General features: G+C 41.4%; 1 pseudogene; it reads left to right on the top strand.

The window, feature by feature from the left end:
• Nucleotides 1–234: 234 nt before the first annotated feature.
• LOC122924933 overlaps nucleotides 235–26,038 on the top strand; it is a 124,213-nt pseudogene continuing 98,409 nt past the window's right edge.

Here is a 26,038-nt window from a genome sequence, read left to right as displayed (position 1 = left end):
ACAGAGCCTCCCCCTCACCCCCTGATGCATGAGCAGAAGATCCTAGAACTCACCCACAAGATGATGGAGCTGCTGACTGGAGAGGTGACACTGCTGGGAATGCTGGGAAATTCTCCAGTAACAGCACTGGAGGGGTCTGGGTGATGACAGTGTCATTGTGTTGACAGGTTCCTATAAGGTGTCAGGATGTCACTGTCTATTTCTCCATGGAGGAGTCGGAGTATATAGAAGGACACAAGGATGTGTACAAAGACGCCATGATGGAGGAGCACCAGCCTCTTATATCACAAGGTAAGAACCGTCATGTCCAGTGTATACACATGTGTGCAGTGACATGTAATGGAGGAGCACCAGCCTCTTATATCACAAGGTAAGAGCCGTCATGTGCAGTGTGTACACGTGTGTGCAGTGACATGTAATGGAGGAGCACCAGCCTCTTATATCACAAGGTAAGAGCCGTCATGTGCAGGGACATGTAATGGAGGACCACCAGCCTCATATCACAAGGTAAGAGCTGTCATGTGCAGTGACATGTAATGGAGGAGCTCCACAAGTTAGACTCTTTATACATCAGGTTAGGCCTCTGCATTTGCCTTATAAGTCAGACATATTGATGGGCTCCATTGACCTGAAGGATCTAAGGACATTTTCTGCTAGAATAATTCTCCTCCAGGAGCTGCTGGGATGTCTGGAGGCAGATGCCCCTTTTTGATGCAGCAGATAATTGCTAAAGTCTTCATCACTTCCTTGGCTCAGTTACTAGGGAATGGGGATAGGAGGATCCTTCGTCTGTCTCTACCTTTACTGAATGACCGGGTGACTTACTTTAATCTGCTTGGCCTCCCAACCTGGAGCAGTGGTTCGTTCACCCTCAGTGGGTTAGTCTCTTAGGTAGTGAGTTGCTACTCAACCACAGTTTTGTAACACCCTTATGACGCTTACTCTCCAGCCTGTCTCAGACCTGCACTCACTCAGTGGCACTTCCCCTGCAACACCTCTGCGGTCCGACATGTCCAGTTTTCCCTTATGCACACTGCTCCTTTCACAGGACTGCATGGTATTGATTGATAATGCTGTGTGTCTCTGCCTAACCTTGCATCTATTGAATTATCCCACCACTATTAAACCAGATATACTGCCTGGTAGGTTTGATCATGCCGACTATAATAATACATTTCTTTTGACTGTATGTTAAACAGCTGCAGAGATATCTGTTTTATTCATATGCAAATGAGCACGTTGGAGCACTAGTGGACGGGGCTCAATCCTTGGAGCACTGCTTTTGTAACACCTCTTTGCTGTTCACACTCCACCATCCCTTGATTGACAGGACTACACATCACAATGCTAGGTGCAGAGCTGTGTCTTAGCATGTATATATCATATAAACTACTTACTATAGCCTTACCTTATTAAGAATAGAGGTTTTCTATGCTCATAAAGCTAATCCATATTACTGGTTTATTCACAGGTAAAATATATGATTATAAAGAAACCAGTAATATGTGTTAGCATTCTAAGTATAGATAACCAAGCTTCTCAATATGATGAGGCTGTAGTCTAGGGGTAAGTGGCCAGCACTGCATGTAGCTGTCTTGGGTTCAAATCCTAGGAAAGACTTCTAGATTTTTTTATTTTCAGTTATTTTTTGTAATATTCTGTTTGTGAATAAACCAGTAATATGTATTAGCTTTCTAAGCTTAGAAAACCTCTATTCTCAGCATGGTAAGGCTATAGTAGGTAGTGTATATGAAGTTTGCATGCTTTAGGACACAGCTCTTCCCTCAGAATTCTGATGTCTAGCCCTGTCAATCAAGGGGGGTGGGTAGTGTGCAGAGCACGGGGGTTTTACAAAAGTAGTGCTCCAAGGATTCAGGCCTGCCCCCTGTTGATTCAACTTGCCCCTTTTTATATGACTAAGTTTGGACTTCAAATTGTCTGGGCACACATGTGTTTATTGTAGGATTTAAAAGTATTAGAGCGCCTCATGTGTACCATCCAATAAAATATAAACGTTTTAGTAATGGAATGTTATATGTATATATAAGTATAATATATATCAATAAATGGCACCCATGCCTGGTCGCTAAGTAGTTAAAGATGTTTGTTGTCCGTTTTGGCTTCCTTTTGGTGTAGTCTTCCAATCCGTGTGCAGCAGTTAGACTATACAGATGTCATTGTGATGTCCATGAATTCATCCTGAGACGTGAGCCTTACCTCATGGCTCACTATCTTGTTAAATGTAGGTTTTGGCCATGACCAGATTGTCCATAACAGTATAAAGAGTGCTAGATTTCTCAATACAACTTGCATGTAGTATTAGTTAGACCTCTTAGACCTGATGAGGCCGGTGTACTTACTTTAAAGCTCCATGTCAGAATGGCTGTACAATCCTTTTTGAACATGTTCTTGTCCGATATAAAAAAAGAGCATATTATGACTCCAGCTACAATGTTAGGCTGCGTTCACACGGGCGAGATTTCCGCGCGGGTGCAATGCAGTAGGTGAACGTATTGCACCCGCACTGAATCCGGCACCATTCATTTCAATGGGGCTGTGTACATGAGCGTTTTTTTCACGCATCACTTCTGCAATGCTTTAAAATCGCAGCATGCTCTATATTCTGCGTTTGTAACGCAGGACAGGCCCCATAGAAGTGAATGGGGCTGCGTGAAAAACGCATTGCATCCGCAAGCAAGTGCGGGTGCGATGCGTTTTTCACTGATGGTTGCTAAGAGATGTTGTTTGTAAAACTTCAGTTTTTTATCACGCGCGTGAAAAACGCATCAAAACGCATTGCACCCGCGCGAAAAAAACTAAACAACTAAACGCAATTGCAGACAAAACTGACTGAACTTGCTTGCAAAATAGTGCGAGTTTCACTGAACGCATCCTGAGCCAATCCGTCACGCCCGTGTGAACTCAGCCTTAGTGTCCTCAAGAGTCCTGTGTCCTTCAGTGTACCTCCTACTCTGCTGCTATCTCACACACACACACTCAGTACAGACTGCAGTAAATAAAGCAGCAATAAGAAGCTGAAACTGCTGCTTTATGAAAGGGAATTTTCAGTACAATAAAAGCCAAGAAAACTGCAACTTGTATTGTAAATGCAAGATTTTAGCAGCAGCAGGGGGGTGAGGTAAAATGCTTGTCATTTAAGGTCTAAGTGGATATTAAAGCATAGATTTTTTAGTGATTCCATCAGTTTCATCAGGTCTAAGAGATCCAGTTAAGGAATGCAGTTTGTGTTGAGGAATGTGGCGACAGATCCTGTTTAAATTAACTTGTTGCATTAATGTGATGTGCACTTGATCTTAAAGGACCAAAAATGTTGGCAGAAGGAGGGCTTGATTGCCAGACATTTTTATGCTATGCTTGTATATTAAACGTGACTGGGTGCAGACCAGAATTCTGAACTTTATCAATGTATTATAAGCTAGGGTTGGATTCACAGACGTTGTTTTTGGTTTTTTGTATCAAACCCAAGAGAGGGTTCAAAATGAATAACATATACTTGTTAAGTTCTGCTGGATCTTATTTCAGCCTAATTGGAAAGTTTATAAATTTGTCAACTCTAGAAAAAAAATACAAATTCCAATATTTCAAAACTTTTCTTCACAGAGAATGCCATTAAGGAATTTGAGGGAAAACTCATGTTATCAAGAAATTATAAAGCAGAAGATGAAGATATCATGCAGTGCTCCTCAAAAGTAAACCATAATGTACACCCAGGACTTCACAGTACAGATATGTCATATAATTCTCCTAATCATGAGGAACCTTCTCCTGACCAATCTCAGATTGTGTCCAGAAGTACCAGTCAAAAAGGGGGTACAAGTGGTGGTAAAGCGTTCACAAACAGATTAGGTCTTTCTACATACAGAAGAATTCACACAGGGGAGAAGATATACCCCTGTTCAGAATGTGGGAAATGTTTTACACGTAAATCAAGTATTGGTAGACATAAGAGAATTCACACAGGAGAGAAGCCATATTCATGTTCAGATTGTGGGAAATGCTTTAAACAGAAAGGACATCTTGATAAACACCAGAGACGCCATACAGGAGAGAAACCATATTCATGTTCAAAATGTGGGAAATGTTTTGCAGATGACACAAGTCTTATTAGACATGACAGAATTCACACAGGAGAGAAGCCATTTTCATGTTCAGAATGTGGGAGATCTTATGCAAATAAATCACATCTTATTACACATGAGAAAACTCACACAGGAGAGAAGCCATATTCATGTTCAGAATGTGGGAAATGTTATACAAGTAAAGCACATCTTGTTACACATAAGAGAAGTCACACAGGGGAGAAGCCATATTCATGTTCAGAATGTGGGAAATGTTTTACTGAGAAAGCACTTCTTGTTACACATCGGAGAACTCACACAGGAGAGAAACCGTATTCATGTTCAGAATGTGGGAAATGTTATACAAGTAAATCACATCTTGTTAAACATGAGAAAAGTCACACTGGGGAGAAGCCATATTTATGTTCAGACTGTGGGAAATATTTTACAGATAAATCAAGTCTTGTTACACATATGAAAATTCACACAGGAGAGAAACCATATTCATGTCCAGAATGTGGGAAATGTTTTATTTTTAAATCAAGACTGATTACACATGTGAGAATTCACACCGGAGAGAAACCATATACATGTTCAGAATGTGGAAAATGTTTTACAGATAAACCAAGTCTTATTACACATGTGAGGATTCACACCGGAGAGAAGCCATATTCATGTTCAGAATGTGGGAAATGTTTTATAGATACATCACATCTTATTAGACATAAGAAAAGTCACACAGGAGAGAAACCATATCCATGTCTAGAATGTGGGAAATGTTTTACAGAGAAATCAAGTCTAGTTACACATGAGAGAATTCACACAGGAGAGAAGCCACATTCATGTTCGGAATGTGGTAAGTGCTTTACAAATAAATCACATCTTGTTAGACATGAGAGATATCACACAGGAGAGAAACCCTATTCATGTTCACAATGTGGCAAATGTTTTATAGATCAATCAAGTCTTGTTAGACATGAGAAAATTCATACAGTTATACAGCTATATACAGTAAAGCCAAACAATATAACTATGGACGATTCACAGGTTTCCTTTCAGGTTGTATATTTGGATATTAAAGGTCCATCAATGCCACACGATGGTTTCTAGGAAACATCTGGTAAATCTTGTATAGGGAGATATGTATTTTTAATGATATTTTAAATCTTACAGTTAAAGCTGTATTCTCATCTTACAACTTTATGGCATAGGCTGAGAGAGGTGGTGTGGTTTACAGAGACAGCCAAGCTCACTGTTATTCTGTTTCATCAACTCCTATTCATTTATTTTGGCTGAAACAATAATGCAGCTACTTTTGGCTGTTTATAGATACAGTTCCCAAACTTGGGACCCACATCTTGGTTGTCTGAAATTAAAATAAAACAATGTTTTTTTTTTAAATTATATTGAAGATACGATTATGTAGCATTGCCCTGAAGTGAAATCCTGTGTCACTATCTACTGCTCTGACTTGTTCCTTGTGCTCCCATCTGAAGATGTGTTGAAGGAAGAATTTAAATTAAGAACACTCCGAGTTCCTCAAGGTTCTCTGTAACTAACCATTTAGCGTACCGGTAAATTGTCATAGACTGGAATATTTTTGTCCTCGACCATTGTTTAACAATAAAGGGGTTTTATTTGTCAAGTAACAATTTGTCAACAATTTCTGTTGTTGTGCTATAAGTTTCGGGCTTGGTGGTTTCTCAAGAATGAGTATCATTTTAATTTCCTGGTAAAGGGATGAGTCCTTGAGATACCGATCCAGTGGTAAGTGTGACAGAGAGCAACCCTCAGTTGCCGGGGCATAACTTGAGGCTCATGGACCCTGGTTTAAGAATTCAGCTTGGGCTCCTCTAATAGTGTTGAGCGAATCAAAGTTAACAAAGTGGAATTCGATCTGAATTTCAGGAAAACTTTGATTGATCACAAATCCAAATTTCCTTGTGCTTTGTTCTAGCAATCAGATTTTTTCTAAAATAGCTGCTGCACATGTTACCATGTTACACAATGAAAGTAAGAAGCCTGGGAATGAGGGATCACCCATAATTCCATGCAGCCAGCCAATCAGCAGATAGCCAACCCCTGTGATGTTACAGCCCTATAAAAAGTCTCATTCTGCCTGGTCTCTGCCATTTTATAGTGAACTTAGTGCAGGGAGAGATGTGACTAGGGACAGTGATTAGGAAAGACTTTATTCGTAAAAAAAAAAATTGATAAGAACTGTTTAGGGACAGCCCTGAGATAGTGTAGGGACATAATAGTGAGACTTTTCCACACTATAGGGAGAGTGCAGGGGGCAATAGAACAGTGTAACGCTTGGCTAATAGAGAAGCCATTCTATTACACCTTGCTGCACTTAATTGAGGTTAAAAAGTGTTCTAATATTACAGATTTTAGGTTGATCACATTCCATTAACCCTTGATTCTGTAATTGGGGTAAATTTGCGGTCTGATACTACAAATTTTCGGGTGTTCACATATTTTTTTTTACATAATTCCATTAAGCCTTGTTTCTGGGGTGAAATTGTGGCCTGATACTACTAATTTTAGGGCGTTCACTAGGGATAAGCGAATCGACTTTGGATGAAACATCCAAAGTCGATTTGCATTAAAACTTCGTTAGAATACTGTATGGAGTGAACACTCCATACAGTATTAGAATGCATTAGCTCCTATGAGCCAAAGTTATTACTTCGCGAAGTCTCGCGAGACTTTGGGTAATAACTTCAGAAATTAATTTCTACTGTAAAAAAACTTTTACTGAACTCTGTAAAAGGTAGGCAGTCAGCACAGTGGTGGGGGTAAAATGGCATTTTCAGCAGTGTGGGAATTTTTCATCAAGTCGCAGGAGGACATCAGCCTGTGTTTAGAATCTGTGGCAGAAGATGAAGTGTGGCCAGAGTGCCAATATTGAGACATCTTCTAGCGGCCTGCAACCCTTTTCCAGCTGTCAAGGCCCCACCACCTCTGCAGAAGGGAGCTCTGTTTCCTTCCGATCATCTACTGGAACTGATGATGCCCCTCCTCCTACTCCTCTGAAGCATTTCACCAGCATTCGATCACTGATGCCATTGCAAAAATACAACAGTATGCGCACACATACAACAGCACAGAAGCTCCTGGCCACGTTGCTGGTACTACAGTCCCTCCCTTTCCTTGTGGTTGACTCTGCACTTTTCAGAGAACTGATGGCTTGTGCCGAGCCAAGATGGAGTGTCCCAAGGTGTAATTACTTCTCCAAACAGACTGTACCGACTCTGCAATTTGAGCAGAAGGTGGGCCAGTCCTTGAGCCTGTCGGTGTCTGGTAAAGTTAATGGCAGCACTGATGTGTGGAGCTGTGACTATGGTAAAGGACAATATATGTCCTTTACCGCCCACTAGGTAAATGTTATTCCTTCCCAAGCACACCAGCAACTTTGCTAGGTGACAGCAATGCCACCTCCGTGTCAAGCTGTGAGTCCTGCGCCAATGTCCTTCTCTGCCTCTTCATCCTCAATCTTGTCCTCAGCCTCCACTGCAGGCACAATTGGGAGTGCTTCTCCAGCATACCACCTATGCAGAGTATGGTGGTGTCACGCTGTTCTGCACCAGGTTTGCTTGGGGAATAACTGCTTCACGTCCTTCAAGAGGAAATCAATTCCCGGCTACCTCCTCGCCATGGATCGGAACCATGGTCACCAATAACAGGAAGAACATTGTGTCTGCAATGCGTAGCGCAGGTCTTTAACCTGGTTGTAAAGCAGTTCCTAAAGAATTCCACCCAACTGCAAGACATCTTGAAAATGGCGAGAAAATTGTGCATGCACTCCAGCCACTCTTAGCCTGCAAAACACTCCCTCCTTGACCTTCAAAGGCAGAATGGCCTCATATGTGACGTTTCCACCCGTTGGAACGCCACCCTTCACAATGTGGGCCGACTATATGAGCAGTGGAAGGGTATAAACGATTTTTTACTGATGCAGGCAGACAGGAGCACTCCCCAGTGTAACTTTGGCGTTAGCCAGTGGCAGCTCATGTGCAACACCTGCCGTTTGCTCAGGGTTTTTGAAAAGGCCATTTTATTTGTCAGTTGCTAGGACTACAGGATGAATAATGTCATTACACTTCTTCATGTTCTGGTAAATGATGCTGTTAAATCTGTCTGGCCAGGGGACAGGAGACGCGGCGCCTATATCTCACAAATACCTGAGCCCTGTGGGGGCTGAACTGGCGGAGGAGGAGGACGACATTCATGCACAAGCAATGTATACAGACATGGGTGATTTATCTGCACAAGTGACAGGAGAAGAGCAGGAGGGCGATGAGAAGACCAGGAAGATGACACATCGTGACGATATGCAGTGGAGATGGAGGCAGGAGGTCCCTCCGAGTCCTTTGTGCAAATGGCCAGATGCATGCTGAGTGACCGTCGTATTCTCACCATTTGGCCAGATGCATGCTGATTGACCGTCGTATTCTCACCATTTGGCAGAGGGGGGACTACTGGCTTTTTTTCCCCACCTGCTGAGAAGGATAAACTCCACTACTATCGAGATATCCTATGTAGTCAGTTGGTCGCTGCCTATATGCGCCATCGCCCATCCTCACAAAGGTCTGACTAGAGGGGCCTCTGCGCTCATGCTCCACTGACATGACTGCTGGAGCTTTTTCACAGTTCTGATATAGACATCAGATATCAGGTAGTTACTAGTGTAACGTAATTATAATGTAAGCACAGAGTACCTTCACCAGTATAAAACGTAACCTTTTACTGATGATCATTAAAAATCACCCAATTTGTACCATTAAAAAGCAATTAACAATGAGACTGGGCAGGACAAGGAAGAGAAAATTGATTTGCCCTCACACTTGCCCTATCAAACTATAGGCCTTGCCTAGCAGAACTTAATGAGTGCCCCATAGGGGCGATCCTGTGTCAGGAACCTCCTGATAGGCCCTATATGTCCCTGACAAGGAATAGATACTGCCACCTGAGAAGAGACCTAGTATAACTACAGTCCAGTAGTGATGTCATAAGTCAATGCATGTATTAGAAAATTAATGAAGTTACAACAAAAATAATTACACATAATACATATATGCTCCCAAGTAAACCAGTGGCGACCAGGTTTTGATCACCAGTGGGAAAAAAGGAACACATATCATATGTCCCAGGAATGAAAACTTTGACCCAACGCGTTTCTCTGAAACGTTCTCTGGGGTCAGTTCATCAGGGGACCACATATAGCAAAAAGACTCCAAATAAACAAACCATACAGAACTGGATGCAATAATATGTGTGCGAATCAGATTACATTCTTGTAGTAATGCCAAATGATAATAGAAAAATCTCATGGCCATAAAGAAAGACAATTCCCACATATTTGGGACCAAATATAATGCATCTGCATCACATACCAAATGTCCACAGTTCTGCTACTACTGAGACCCTTTTAAAATTCTACCACACACCATTTAAATATTGATAAAGTATGGCTTTCAATAAAGTCGAAAGGATAGGCCAATAAACATAACAATCGCTATGGCAGAAAGGGGAGGATATGATTATACTTCCCCAAATCCTAGATGAGATGCCAAGCCTGGAGAGGGTACGATAAGGGATCAGTCTGGATCAGCACAGGAGGATTGGTGGTGCACAGATTTACTTATGTATACATTTACTTATGGATTTACTTATATATAAAAGAACGTGAATGCCCCAAATCTGTAGTATCAGACCACAATTTCACCCCAATAACCGAATCGTGGATTAATGGAATTGCTTATGTATAAAAGAATCCAAACAACCTAAAATCTGTAGTGCAGCAAGGTCTAATAGAATAGCTCCTATTAGCCAAGCTTTACACTGTTCTATTGGCCACTTCTCTCTCCCTAGTGTGTGGATAAAGCCTCCCTATTATATCCCTACACCAGACATGCTCAACCTGTGGCCCTCCAGCTGTTGTAAATCTACAACTCCCACAATGCCCTGCTGTAGGCTGATAGCTGTAGGCTGTTCGGGCATGCTGGGAGTTGTAGTTTTGCAATAGCTGGAGGGCCGCAGGTTGAGGATGCCTGCCCTACACTATCTCTAAACTGTACCCAAACTGCTCAATAGTAATGTTTTGTGAATAAAGGCTTTCCTAAATTACTGTCTCTAGTTGTTGATCAGGCTCCCCAGACCCCAGAATAAAAACCAATCAAAAGACACATTCTATGTTTCTATGTCTGCATCTGAAATTGGTGCCAATGAAAATGTCAACTCATCCTGCAAAAAACGAGCCCTCATACAACACAAAAAAGTTGTGACTCGTAGAATATGGCCAAAATGAAAAAGAAGAGGCAGCACCTGTATTTGCAGTGGTCAAAATAGGTTGTGCGTACCTCCAAACTTTTGAAAAGAAGGAAAAGGAACACTATGTGCGGCGCAAATCTTTTTCTGCACTAGGCCGCGCCTCTACCTCCACCCAAAACATAACTAAACACCTAATCCCACCCAGTCCCCTAAATACCCCTATGTGAGGAATATGGATTATCATTTATTGGCAGCCCTGATTCACCTTTTGGCATGTACACAGTCAGTGTAAAATATGTTCCCACCCCCCAGCCATCTGATTGTCAGCTAGCAAGGGAGAAAGCCCCAGGGGTCCAGGCTTCAAGGAGGCCCAAGATGGATAAAGTCACACCTCAACCAGCCAGTTTGGAGGCAAGCTAATCCTGCAGGAAAACCCCCAGCAGGAGGTCTCAGCCCTTGCCCATTATCAATGATACCTCCCAGACATGTTGGCACCTATATTTTATAAAGCATTATGAATGGTCTGTCTATCCCAGGCATATATCGGTTATCTTTTTGCGATCCTGGGCAAACATCCACTTTATATGGCAAAAAAATGATAATAAACTAAGGGTGTTCCTGGAAGAAATAAATCCAAACCAGAACAACTTAAAATTTACCTCAAATATAAGTACCAATAACATTTTTAGATTTAATCATTAAAGTACAAGAGGACAATTTAGGAGATTAGGGAGGAATTGTACAACAGACAAGGATTTTGAGGAAGAAGCCACGATTATGAAAGAGCAATTCTTAATGAAGGAATATCCCACTCAACTTGTAGAGTCGTCCCTAGCAGATGTCCGAAAAATGAAGAGGGAAACCTTTTTTGAGCCAGAAAACACAAAAATTAAAAATCAAAAGAAGGCAGAAGATAAAATTAAGATAATTTTACCCTATAATGTGGAATACAAAAGAATCGAGAAAATAATAAAAAAAACATTGGCACCATATTTTGAGGGATAGATTGATAGGTCCATTACTAACTGAATTACCACAAAATGTACCAAGGCACAAAATCTATCCCTCAAAATAGCCCCGACAGTGAAAAACAAACAAAAAAAAGTTCCCACTCAGAGTATATTTACCCTAAAGGGCTTCTATAGATGTAACACATGCAATAATTGTAAAAATACAAACTTTAAAAAAAAATAAATAAATATCTGCTCAACCAGTAATTTATTCACACATGAAATAGACACCTTTCTCTACTGCAAGACCTCCAATGTCCTCTACGTAATAGAATGTCCATGCAAAAAGCAGTATATAGGCAGAACTGAAAGATTACTAAAAACACGAATTTCGGAACATATGAACAAAATCCAAAATGGTTATGAAAAACATTCTTTATCTAAACATTTTAAATATCATCATAATAAAGATCCAAGTAATATGAAATATGCTGCTTTTGAAAAGGTAGAGGTACATTGGAGGGGAGGAGACCACATTGCAAAAATGTCTAGACAGGAGGCCAGAAGAATCTATGATTTGAACACTACTACCGGACGGTTTGAATTCGGATTTTGAATTGTTTGTCTTCCTATAAGATTGGGCTGGGGCCCCTTGCCGATGGGTGATCGGAGTCAGGCTGTTTACCAGCACTCCGATCTCCCCTTGGTGGAGGGCACCCGCCTAATATCTACACATCAAAAACATCTATACATCAAAAATATTTATATATTAAAGAAGTCAAAACATCCACATTAAAATTACTGATTTAAGACATTATGAAACAAATTTTGCCGAATCATCTACGGAACAATAAGGGTTATGTAAACTACACCTGAAATAAGAAAAAACACATGCAATTTAGAAAAAAACGCATATGCGTTTTTTCTATATATTAGAAATGTAAGTGTTACTATATCAATCAATGAAGTCGGAGATATCAAATTCCAGTATTGAAGTTTTAAATTGCGATTTTACTGTATTTTATTCAAGTTTTATTCTAACTTAAGAAAAATTGAAAACAGACAGAAGTTTTTTTGTATCAAATGTACATACACAATTACAATAATTACTGAAGTCCTATCTACAATCACTATACGTATTAAGGTGTCATTTTATCATTTACACTATGTTACAACAATTATGGAAAAACGAATAAAAATATACAAAAATTGCAGGAAAATCGCATAGGAAGTTGTTTTAACAGCGGCTGAATGGGGATCGTGTGCACGCGCAGGGGCATCCGATCTTCACAGAGGCTGTATGGGGACGCGCAGGGGCAGCCGATCTTCACAGAGGCTGTATGGGGACGCGCAGGGGCAGCAGATTGTCACAGGCCAGCTCATATTAACACAGGAAAGCAGCACTTTATTGTGATGGGGGCTGTATGGGGATCGCTCATGGCATCCAATCTTCATAGAGGCTGTATGGGGATGCGCAGGGGCAGCAGATTGTCACAGGCGCTGGGCAGCTCATATTAACAGAGGCTGTGAACGTGACAGGGAAGCGGCATCTTATATTTAGCCAGCATTACCCGATTGGCCCATAAATACAAACTTAACTGTCACAGTATGAGATTGTGAAAGGAGTAGGGCTTTAGTTGTAATTTTGGCACCAAAGCGCCTGTGTACTTCTCACTATGGTATTGGCAAAGCGAGGAGCACCTCATAACTGCTGATGGGCCAGTGTACCACGCCTGATGGAACTTCATTGGCTGGCAAAGGGTCATGTGAACACTGCTGATTGGCTGTGCTGGGAAGTATATAAGAGGGTGACTATCAGTCATCCTTTTGTGGGTGTTGTTTTGGTATGACCACTGGTTTATACTGCGTTTGAGAGAGTCTCAAGAGTGCTAATCTAATTTGAAAGCTTTTTTAAATTATTCAAGTACATTCTGTGATTTCTTACTTGCAAGAGTGAAGTTTGAGCAGGACACAAAGTAAGTTCATTTTTTTAAACATATTTTTCTTTAACAAATGTACTTTGTCTGTATAGTGTTTTTGGCTGCCTGTAGAGCAAATGTGTACTAAGTTTTTAGCTAGTGTTACTGCGTGTGCAGCATATGTGCCAGCTTTTGCATCAAATGTGCCATGCTGTCTTGCAATGTTTGAAAGCTTTTCTAGCAAGTGGTGCTGCCTGTAGAGCACATGTGCCAACTCTTACAGCAAATGTGCGCCAGACTGTACAGTCATTGTTGCTGCCTGTATTAAAGTTTGTTCATCCTCAGAAACAAAGGATTGTATTGTACACTGAGTGTTGAAGGGTTCTTGGTTGCATACCGGTGTGGTGTATATAGAGACTCCTCGCTGGCGAATAATAATATTCTGTACAGTACAGAAAACCATCTGTCTGACATGAGCCTTGTCTCCTTATTCTTCACTCACAGGCTTGGTATCTTATTCAGTCATTTGCCATAGCAGTGTCCTGTTTGTTTGGATTCTCTGTTGGTGAGTAGTCCCAATATAGTTAAGTACATTTTACAATCAACTAATAATATTGAATCGTTATAGGCTCCAAATGTAATTTGCTCACTCATCCGTGATCCTTGTCTGGGGATTTCCTACGTCTAAACCGCGAGTTATTACAAAACATTATTTTTTTACATTGTTAGATTTTAAAATATTTTCTTTGATTTTTCCTATACAGGATTCGTCGCTGATTCACTTGTCTACAAGTTTTGGGTTTCATCACACTACCGAGCAGTGAGTGTAAGCCTATCTTACAACATTCACTCTAGGTTAAACCATAGTTTTGTCAATTTGCCTGGTGTTATAAGACAGATTTGGTACACTGAAATGGATAGTTACTTAGTAGCTACAGATGTAAAAAGGTGATGGATTGCAGGCAGGGTTATTATGTTTTTTGACCAAAGGACAATGAGCATTGTGCTTTCTTTTTAAAGGTATTCAGAAAATCTACAAGGAAATCTTCAATTTCCTAAGCTTTGGAGAGTACCCGTCCGAGTCTAAGAAGATACAGAGGCAGACACTCCGTCGTACCGCATCAAAATTCACCTTAAAGGGTTAGTATTACAAAGACACTCCTTATGATTAACTGTGCACATATCATTTTTCACTAAATAAAGCTCTATTTTTCTTGTAAGATGGAGAGTTGTTCTTTGGAACCCGAAGATTAGTGAAAAACGAGGAAGAAGCCTGTAGAATCTTCGTGGAATTTTATTTATCGCCCATTGGAGGACATTCCGGGATCAACAGAACACGATCGGCCATCGGCTCGCGATTCTTCTGGCATGGAATGCATGTTGATATTGCTAAATGGGTAAATAACAATTCTAATCCGTATTTTGTATTAGGAGGAAAGGTGTACACCGGTTTACATGCCATTTCCATTAGATCCAGGAATGCCCTCAATGCCAGAAGTCTGGAAAACCAATCGCTGCTCCACAGCCGTTAGTGTATTAAGGTAAATATCTTGTCTACAATGAAATATACCCTTGGTGTTACAAAATGTAAGCCCAAAAATTATGAATCTAAATATCATATTGTATTCCCGATAGGTATCTGCTGTCTGGGAGCTTGTCGGGATCGACCTAACCGGTCCTCTTCCTAAGACAGTTGATGGATTTCAATACATTTTGACGGCTACGGATTATTTCTCCAAGTGGGTGGAGGTATTCCCATTGCGAACCAAATCTGCTGCAGAGGTGGGACGCCATATTTGCTCCATGGTGTATCGACATGGTTGTCCCAAGAGAATCCTTTCGGACCAGGGTAGAGACTTTGTAAACCAAGTATGTGTATTTGTCCTGTGCTCTTGTATGTTAAATCAGTTAGTTAACATATTGTTTGCTATGATAATGGCACTGTAAAAAAAAAAAATATTATATTTTTTTAAGCTGAACAACCAACCGTGTTCCATTTTGGTATAAAGTTATGGATTGGTTGTGCACACCTCATATGGAGTATAGCATATATATCCGGAGTCAGGACTTATTTAGATAGGTACTCGATATTTATTGTACATAGGTTAAAAAAGGGTTATATAAATACACTTCATAGCTGAGCAATGTGTCAACAAAATATCTTCATATTTAGTACCTATGATAAAGGTTCAATCCCAAACGTGATTTTTAATGCAATCTATAAATATATTGTAAACCGTTATAGGATACAATATATCAAGAGGCAAAAAAAAATAATAGATAAAAGATATTATAGGTGAGTATATGTGATTCACACTATCATTTAAAAAAAATAAGGATAAAAAATCAAAAACTGTGACCTATAAACAAAGGGTTATATTGTATATCCCCTAGATTTTGTATGCAAAGTGAATAACACTCATTAAAATATGCAATAAAAAAATAATAAATAAAAAAATGTGAGAACAGCTACAAAGTGGAGATGCAGTAGGAAATTAGTAAGACCACAATGGGGGTATGTTTCTATGGTGAACTGTGCCCAGCGAGTCTGCAGTTGGGCACACTACACCACAATGGACAATAACATTCGATCCAACAATAATAGAATCCTCAAAAAGGCACCATATAATCGAGAAGTTCTCAAATTCAATCATCACAATAGTCAAATGGAGGGAATAATAGTCGACCGTTTTACGGCGGTGAGTCAACTGTGATTAACTATACTGTATTGGACATTGTTGTGTCCAACAGAATTGTAGTTTTGATCCAGCAGTACTGTTATTAAGAAGTAGTTCCTCCAGAAAGACAGCACTGTAATATAGCAAGGGTTAATTCATGCAACAGATTTATCCAGCTTTGTTATAGTCTCGATATGTTGCAATTCATTACTTCCAAATGAGTTGCTGTATATCTTCCTTTCAAATATATGTTAACAGTAAGCAATGAATATTGATTTTGACATTTATTTTAAAGCCCTCAGTATCAATGAATATGGAACGAGGTAGCACATACTGGTTGTATAAAAGTTTGTTGGACCCCGTTGGTCTAATGTTTGGCCGTGCCCTGTTGGTGTGGCCTTTAACTCTGTAGCCATTTCTGCCCTTAATATTTAGGGTTTCAGTATTATTTACCACCATTTGGCATTGTGTTAAATAAAATCAATATAAACGTTAAGAATACATGGTCCGGTTTTTCTGTTTGACCCAATAATGGTTGAGTTTTTCACCCTTTGCATAACAGCAGCACTACAAAAGTTTTTATTATTTACGGTCATTAACTTATATTCATGGTAAATGGTTAATATTTGGAGGATTGAACTCAAAATTTTACATTTCTTACTTTAAGTCAATTTTAGGATTGGGCATACTCAACCAGTATTAGGTATTGGTCCCAGATTGATATTACCGACCTGGAGTTTAAATTTTTTTATTTTTTCTATTTTAGTTCGAAAGCTGAGGATGGCGGCTCTGTGCAAGCAGTTGTTGGCCCATACAAGCTGTATAGTTCATCCTTTCGTACACTGCATGTACTGCAATAACTGGCTGGTGGACGAGGTAAAGAAAACTACTTACTTCATATTGACAAGTGTGATTACCTGATGTGTATATGTATAAGCAATTTGATATTGTATGATGCAGGTTATTGACGCCTATATCCATCATCTGATAGCGAAGCATGAGGCAAGTGTTACCTACATTACTTCATGTTTTATGTCCTTTGCTTAGTTACATTACTTGCTAACTTTTATTACATTGCAATAGGAACCTGTGCGCCAGTTTGATGCTGTCCTGTCCTCAGTGTTAGAAAAGCTTGGAAAGGTTTGTGACTGTTAAAATTAGTATTTATAATATATACTTCTATAATAAAAGTACATTTTTTTTATTAAGTTTATGATTTATACATACATCTGATTTGGCAATGTTGTTTCCTAACCTTCTTTCAGGTCAAGTTTCCGGATGAAGGTCTATGGCTATGCTCTATTACTGTTGGAGCCCACTGGATTTTTATGGTATATATTGGTCAAATCATTGTTTTTTAGGTTCTCCTTATTTAATAATGTATTATAAAGTTTAATGTAATTACGGTGTACAGTGGCGGAAATAATTATTTGACCCCTCACTGATTTTGTAAGTTTGTCCAATGACAAAGAAATGAAAAGTCTCAGAACAGTATCATTTCAATGGTAGGTTTATTGTAACAGTGGCAGATAGCACATCAAAAGGAAAATCGAAAAAATAACTTTAAATAAAAGATAGCAACTGATTTGCATTTCATTGAGTGAAATAAGTATTTGAACCCCTACCAACCATTAAGAGTTCTGGCTCCCACAGAGTGGTTAGACACTTCTACTCAATTAGTCACCCTCATTAAGGACACCTGTCTTAACTAGTCACCTGTATAAAAGACACCTGTCCACAGAATCAATCAATCAAGCAGACTCCAAACTCTCCAACATGGGAAAGACCAAAGAGCTGTCCAAGGATGTCAGAGACAAAATTGTAGACCTGCACAAGGCTGGAATGGGCTACAAAACCATTAGCAAGAAGCTGGGAGAGAAGGTGACAACTGTTGGTGCGATTGTTCGAAAATGGAAGGAGCACAAAATGACCATCAATCGACCTCGCTCTGGGGCTCCACGCAAGATCTCACCTCGTGGGGTGTCAATGGTTCTGAGAAAGGTGAAAAAGCATCCTAGAACTACACGGGAGGAGTTAGTTAATGACCTCAAATTAGCAGGGACCACAGTCACCAAGAAAACCATTGGAAACACATTACACCGCAATGGATTAAAATCCTGCAGGGCTCGCAAGGTCCCCCTGCTCAGGAAGGCACATGTGCAGGCCCGTCTGAAGTTTGCCAATGAACACCTGAATGATTCAGAGAGTGACTGGGAGAAGGTGCTGTGGTCTGATGAGACCAAAATAGAGCTCTTTGGCATTAACTCAACTCGCTGTGTTTGGAGGAAGAAAAATGCTGCCTATGACCCCCAAAACACCGTCCCCACCGTCAAGCATGGGGGTGGAAACATTTTGCTTTGGGGGTGTTTTTCTGCTAAGGGCACAGGACAACTTATTCGCATAAACGGGAAAATGGACGGAGCCATGTATCGTGAAATCCTGAGCGACAACCTCCTTCCCTCTGCCAGGAAACTGAAAATGGGTCGTGGATGGGTGTTCCAGCACGACAATGACCCAAAACATACAGCAAAGGCAACAAAGGAGTGGCTCAAGAAGAAGCACATTAAGGTCATGGAGTGGCCTAGTCAGTCTCCGGACCTTAATCCAATCGAAAACCTATGGAGGGAGCTCAAGCTCAGAGTTGCACAGAGACAGCCTCGAAACCTTAGGGATTTAGAGATGATCTGCAAAGAGTGGACCAACATTCCTCCTAAAATGTGCGCAAACTTGGTCATCAATTACAAGAAACGTTTGACCTCTGTGCTTGCAAACAAGGGTTTTTCCACCAAGTATTAAGTCTTTTTTTGTTAGAGGGTTCAAATACTTATTTCACTCAATGAAATGCAAATCAGTTGCTATCTTTTATTTAAAGTTATTTTTTCGATTTTCCTTTTGATGTGCTATCTGCCACTGTTACAATAAACCTACCATTGAAATGATACTGTTCTGAGACTTTTCATTTCTTTGTCATTGGACAAACTTACAAAATCAGTGAGGGGTCAAATAATTATTTCCACCACTGTATATTTCAATATGTATAAGTACAATCTTAATGCTACCATGTAGAAAATTTGATGTATACACGGTTAGCTACAAGTAGGTATAACTTTCATTGTCTTAAAGAAAGGCATTATCCACATTGTTCTTCGTCTATACAATTTTATTTAACGAAGTTCCTTAAATGTTTTCCATGCATGCCCTATTAATGTCTATTTGGGTTGGTATGGAATTAAGTGATTCTAAATTGTTTTATTTTTTTAATTGATATGTTTGTAATATCTTCACTCTACTTAGCTGTTAGAATTTATTTATAAGGTGGTGATCATGTCCAAGAAAGTTCTTGTGTTGATGGATCCCCAGGGTAATGAAACCAGCTATTGTCACAAACTTCAGAATAACTGGAAGTACGGTTGTTTCCATTAAGGCCTCTTTCCCACGGGCGTTGCGGGAAAAGGGGCAAGTGCAAAACATTGTAATGCGTTTTGCACGCGCGTGAGAAAAATCGTCATATTTGGTACCCAAACCCGAACTTCTTCACAGAAGTTCGGGCTTGGGATCGGTGTTCTGTAGATTGTATTATTTTCCCTTATAACATGGTTATAAGGGAAAATAATAGCATTCTGAATACAGAATGCATAGTAAGATAGCGCTGGAGGGGTTAAAAAAGAAAAGAAAAAGAATTTTAACTCACCTTAATCCACTTGCTCGCGCAGCCGGCATCTCTTCTGTCTCTTTCTTTGCCGATTGCAGTCAAAGGACCTGTGGTGACGTCACTTCGGTCATCACATGGTCCATCACATGATCTTTTACCATGGTGATGGATCATGTGACGGACCATGTGATGACCGGAGTGACGTCACCACAGGTCCTTTGACTGCAATCAGCAAAGAAAGAGACAGAAGAGATGCCGGCTGCGCGAGCAAGTGGATTAAGGTGAGTTAAATTATTTTTTAACCCCTCCAGCGCTATTGTACTATGCATTCTGTATTCAGAATGCTAATATTTTCCCTTATTACCATGTTATAAGGGAAAATAATAAAATGATCGGGTCTCCATCCAGATCGCCTCCTAGCAACCGTGCGTTAAAATCGCACCGCATCCGCACTTCACGCAGCCCCATTAACTTCTATGGGGCCTGCGTTGCGTGGAAAACACACAATATAGAACATGCTGTGATTTTCACGCAACCCACAAGTGATGCATGAAAATCACCGCTCGTGTGCACAGCCCCATAGAAATGAATGGGTCCAGATTCAGTGCGGGTGCAATGCGTTCACCTCACACATTGCACCCGCGCGGAATACTCGCCCGTGTAAAAGGGGCCTAAGACTTATAACGCTGCCCAAGAGACTAGACAAAACATGTATGTTGTACTATACATTTAAAGCCATTATCCAAATATTTTGTTATGCTTGATTGACAGTCTATTCTTGAGCAAGTACAAGCCAGAAGAACAAGCGGCACAGTGGAACACCGGGATCCTGCAAGATTCGAGTAGCTGTGGTGTTTTAGTTCTGCTGGTGCTGAAACAATCATGTCACTGTCATCCAAAATTTGAAATAATGTTTTAGTTTTTTCCAGTTCGCCAAGGAGTTCCTACAAACAAGGACCATCTCGGAAGTCAAGACAACGGAGGAACATATAAGGGATGCACAAATGGAAATAGCTTGTGCCCTACTACAGTACAAAGGTCCGGTATATCTAACTCCCAATGGTTTCTCTAGATAATTACATTCATACCGAATGTGCACATATAATAACATCCAACTATAAATGTATTATTTTATGAAATTGTGGTTGTGAATAAAAGGAAATGTGCTGAAACACTTTTCATGGCGATGTTAAATAATTCAACATAACCTAATTGTGTTTTGTGAATTTGGTAGGTGCTGGTTCAGGGTCATCTGTATGTTCATTTATTTGGCACACACTATCAAGAGTAGAAATGCACCAAGATTGTATATCTTACTGTTAGTTGTATTCACTCCATTGATACTTTCATGGGATTGAACGTTTCCTGCGTCAGAATTTGTTAAAATAAGAATCCACAAGACATACAGACATAATAACATCTGGTTTGACCCTTTTCTTGTTTTTATAAATATATATAGCAATAAACGCCTTCCCTTGAAATATCTGATCAAGCTAAGAATTATAGTAAATTGAGGTTTGTCATTTTCTCATTTGGCTAAATTTTCTCTCTATAACATTATCTTTTAGCATGCTAATATTACAACCGCGGTGTCCTGCGACGGAGGAGGAAGACGAAGGAAGAGCTCCGCATAAGATACTTGTCTAAGAACAAATCGGTGGAGTTTAGACGGCATTACGTGCACTTGTTGTCTTCAACAGGGGGGAGCTTTGTGGGATTGGTGAAACACCGTGCGATCGTAACTTGCGACGTAAATTGTATGTATTCAGACTAACAATCTTACCTTTTTCTTTGTTGGATCGACTGAGACCACCGCTGTGTCCTGTGACGGAGGAGGAAGATGAAGGAAGAGCTCCATGTGAGATACTTTCACTTGGAATCCCATTTAGCACACAAAATGTTAAATCGGTTTTTGGAATGTTGTGATACTATAGTGATTGTCAATGTCTCCTAGGGCTGTATGTTCGGAAACTAACCTGTTCAATCTTTTAAATTTTGGGTCAACAGAGACAACCACTGTGTCCTCTGGGTGACTACCTTGAAGAAGGGGTACATCTTAAATGGGCATAACTATGGTATAGTACTGATCTTTTTAGATATCACAATATACTAATCTACCTTTATTGGTTAATTTGAATTGTTGACTGCATTTCGATTGTGTTTGTTTTACATTTATTTTTTTTATGAGTCTACTTCTTTGTACACTAACGACAATTAGGATAATTCATACAGGTAAGTATGGTTGGTAGTGGGCAACGGTGATCACCATTAAAACTAAATGCGTTTTCCTGTAGGCTGCATTGAGAGACAAAGCAACTTGCGGATCCGCGTATTACCAAATAGGAGAACCTATAAAAAAAATCGGATTACCTCCTCCTATTTGGCAAATTACCTCGGCTGCAGCCCTTTTATTAACTCCGTTAATAAATGAAGCAGGAGAAGTAGAAACACAGACAACAAAAGAGGAACCAAGAAGTCCAAGCCCATAAAGGACGCGAGCAGAAGCGCGAGGGATCCTTTCGGTGAGATTTTATTCGCACAATACACGATAAAAAGGATTTAGAGGTAAGTCCAACAAACAGACTCTAAAGAAACACATAATAAAGAGTGTGTTTGTGGGACTTAAGTTTAAATCCTTTTTGTTTATGATGTATTGTGCAAATACAATCTCACCCAAAGGATACCTCACGCAATGCATTCGGGGACCTAGTATCCTAACCTGTCAGAACATGGTCCAGGACGTGGTCAATGCATCATAAAGAAAAAGGATTTCAAGGTAAGTCCAAAAGACACACATTTTAGTGTGCGTTGCATTGGGGACAAAGTATCTTTGAATGTCCGAACATGGTCCATGACCGGGGTGAATGAAGCGCCAAGTATGGGGTAATTTACACATCCGCTTGTAGGGTGATGCCACACAGACTGTTGTCGGATGCAATCAGGAAGGGTTTATGACACCTGTTGTACAATTGTGATCACAGTCCATTAACTTTGAAAAGCTGCTTTTCGGAACAGTTGGAAAACAGGACTCTTCCAGTGTGTTGAATGGTTGCCGAGTAACCTTTTCTGGTTGAATTTTTTTTCTACATAGGTTATTCGATACAATAGTTACAAACGGTACCATTTTTTTTGTACTATTATTATTTTTTTATATCTAATTTACATCTCTTCTCCTTCCACAAATAGGGACATATCCAATTGCAGCAGCCAAGCTGTCATTATTTGGTGCCATCTGAAGACCACAGAACTGTTCAGATCTTGACATACAAATCACCTGATTCCAAACACACTTTTAAAGCCGAAGAATAACAGGACCCCCCCCCCCCCGTCTGGTTAGTAGTACATACACATTTCAGTATCCAGATATTTTAAAAGTCTCTAATTTCATCACGGATGACATCTCTTATCTCACCGACAAATAGTGAAAGGGTGTATTTTTGGCTAGCACTTATGACATTGTGATGTATTGTACGTCTCCTGTTGAAAATAATGTTATTTATACTTATGATTTAAATATTAATCATTACAATATCTATTAATAAAATACAGTTGTGGAATAAGTTGACTGTTGTTTTTTTTTTTTAAAGTAATCTTCCTGGTTGCGGTCATCCAAGCAGACATAGGCAGTAGCCTGGGACTGTGACCCCCTCCCTCCAAGTAATAGCGATTGTGTCAATCGGGTGATGGTGGGCGCAGTGTCCCCGAGAAGATAACCTGCTCATCTCCTCCCTGTGGTGCCATTTGTCTGGGAAAGTGCCACTCGGGCCATACTGGGCATAGTGACCCTGTGAAGATAACCTGCCCCCCTATTGCTGTCCCATACTGTGGTGTCAGTTTACAGTGGTGACAATCTGCTGCCCTGCGCGTCCCCATACAGCCTCTGTGAAGATCGGATGCCAGGAGAGATCCCCATACAGCCCCCATTACAATAAAGAGCTGCTTGCCTATGTTAATATGAGCTGGCCTGTGACAATCTGCTGCCCCTGCGCGTCCCCATACACCTCTGTGAAGATCGGCTGCCCCTGCGCGTTCACATACAGTGAGCTGCCCTGAGCCAAGCCTTCTTTACAGCCTATAAGGTTGCCAGCTTTGTGACACACCTACCTCAGAAGCGTGACGTCAAGACCGGAAGTGACGAGGGCAGCAGATTTTCACAGAACTCAGCGGCAGAGACTATGAGTTTGTGAAGGACCTTTGATGAGGTCACATCATGTGATCAGTGCTGTAAAGAAAGATCTCCGCCTCCTGCAAGGATCACATGACAGTGATGTCACCCCAGGTCCTTCACCACCCCCTCTCTCCACAACTGAGCCCCGCCCCCTGCACAGATCACATGACAGTGACGTCACCCCAGGTCCTTCAGCTCTGACAGTGCAGCAGACACTGGGCAGGTCCTGGTCGGTAGTCAGGGCTCTTGTTCTCTCTGGTATCAGCCATTCCTCCAGCCTGCAGGTAAGATGAGCTGTGAGGAGACAGTGTGGTGGAGAGCTCAGACATGTCACCTCTGGAGATTCTCCTCCATTACACACAAGGAATCCTTCTCCGCTCCTCAGCTTAGTATCATGGGGGAGGAGTAGTGGGGATAGTGGGGGTTGTCATCATTCACTGGCCCCTGACTGTCCTGGTGAGGGGCCCCTGTATCCAGGAGCAGAATGAATGCAGCGGGGCCCGGCCTGAGCTCAGCTCTCTCCAGTCTCTTCTCTAAGAGTTGTGGACACAGCTGAGCACAGCCCAGAGGTGGGACCTGCATCTATCAGACATTTATCTCCTGTGGAGCCACCAGAAATCTCCATGTTGGGGCCCCTGGAATCCATGTGGTGGGGGCTCTGAGAAGCGGGGCCCCTCCAGGCTCAGGAAGTGCGGTTCTGGAGGTGACATCTGGTCTTCTCCCCTGGATGATTTCCTCTCCTCTTCTCATAAAGGCGCCTGCAGTACTAGAAGCCTCCAGCTCCTCCAGTTCTCTCCTCTTCTCCTGAACGACCACCAAGGATGGACAGGAAGGAGATCAGCAGAAGAATATTAGACCTCACCTTGGAGATCATCTCCCTGCTGAGCGGAGAGGTAAACATTTCTAGATTTCTCTCCTCTTTATTGTATTCTGTAACAAGTCAGACATCGGGAAGGAGAATCCATCATAGGAAGTGATAGGAAGAGTCCGGGGTCCTGGAGAACGGCCTCCATACCTTCCAAGTGACGGAGAACCTGAAGGTCAGCCCCAAATATGGTGAGTGATGTGTCATGTGACCAGTGATCAATAGTCATGTTGTAGGAGCCATGAGAAGGTAAGTAGGCACGTTGTACCAGGAGGAGAGGGCCGGAGGAGAGCACATGGCCCCTGAAGGGTTTATTCCCTAAGTGTCTCTCTCCATCCACAGGAGTACACAATAGTGAAGAAGACATCGGGGGACTGTGTGACTCCCATCATCCATCTCCAGGAGTCAGGAGGGCGGAGCAGGACCCCTCCCCCCATCACAGAGCCTCCCCCTCACCCCCTGATACATGAGCAGAAGATCCTAGAGCTCACCCACAAGATGATGGAGCTGCTGACTGGAGAGGTGACACTGCTGGGAATGCTGGGAAATTCTCCAGTAACAGCACTGGAGGGGTCTGGGTGATGACGATGTCATTGTGTTGTCAGGTTCCTATAAGGTGTCAGGATGTCACTGTCTATTTCTCCATGGAGGAGTGGGAGTATATAGAAGGACACAAGGACCTGTACAAGGAGGCCATGATGGAGGAGCACCAGCCTCTTATATCACAGGGTAAGAGCCGTCATGTGCAGTGTATACACGTGTGTGCAGTGACATGTAATGGAGGAGCACCAGCCTCTTATATCACAGGGTAAGAGCCGTCATGTGCAGTGTATACACGTGTGTGCAGTGACATGTAATGGAGGAGCACCAGCCTCTTATATCACAAGGTAAGAGCCGTCATGTGCAGTGTGTACACGTGTGTGCAGTGACATGTAATGGAGGAGCACCAGCCTCTTATATCACAAGGTAAGAGCCGCCATGTGCAGTGTATACACGTGTGTGCAGTGACATGTAATGGAGGAGCACCAGCCTCTTATATCACAGGGTAAGAGCCGTCATGTGCAGTGTATACACGTGTGTGCAGTGACATGTAATGGAGGAGCACCGGCCTCTTATATCACAAGGTAAGAGCCGTCATGTGCAGTGTATACACGTGTGTGCAGTGGCATGTAGTGGAGGAGCACCAGTCTCTTATATCACAGGGTAAGAGCCGTCATGTGCAGTGTATACACGTGTGTGCAGTGACATGTAATGGAGGAGCACCAGCCTCTTATATCACAGGGTAAGAGCCGTCATGTGCAGTGTATACACGTGTGTGCAGTGACATGTAATGGAGGAGCACCAGCCTCTTATATCACAGGGTAAGACCCGTCATGTGCAGTGTATACACGTGTGTGCAGTGACATGTAATGGAGGAGCACCAGCCTCTTGTATCACAGGGTAAGAGCCGC

Source organism: Bufo gargarizans, chromosome 1, assembly GCF_014858855.1.
Source record: "Bufo gargarizans isolate SCDJY-AF-19 chromosome 1, ASM1485885v1, whole genome shotgun sequence".
In the NCBI taxonomy this organism is placed as follows: domain Eukaryota; kingdom Metazoa; phylum Chordata; class Amphibia; order Anura; family Bufonidae; genus Bufo; species Bufo gargarizans.
This window is presented reverse-complemented; position numbering and strand designations above follow the sequence as displayed.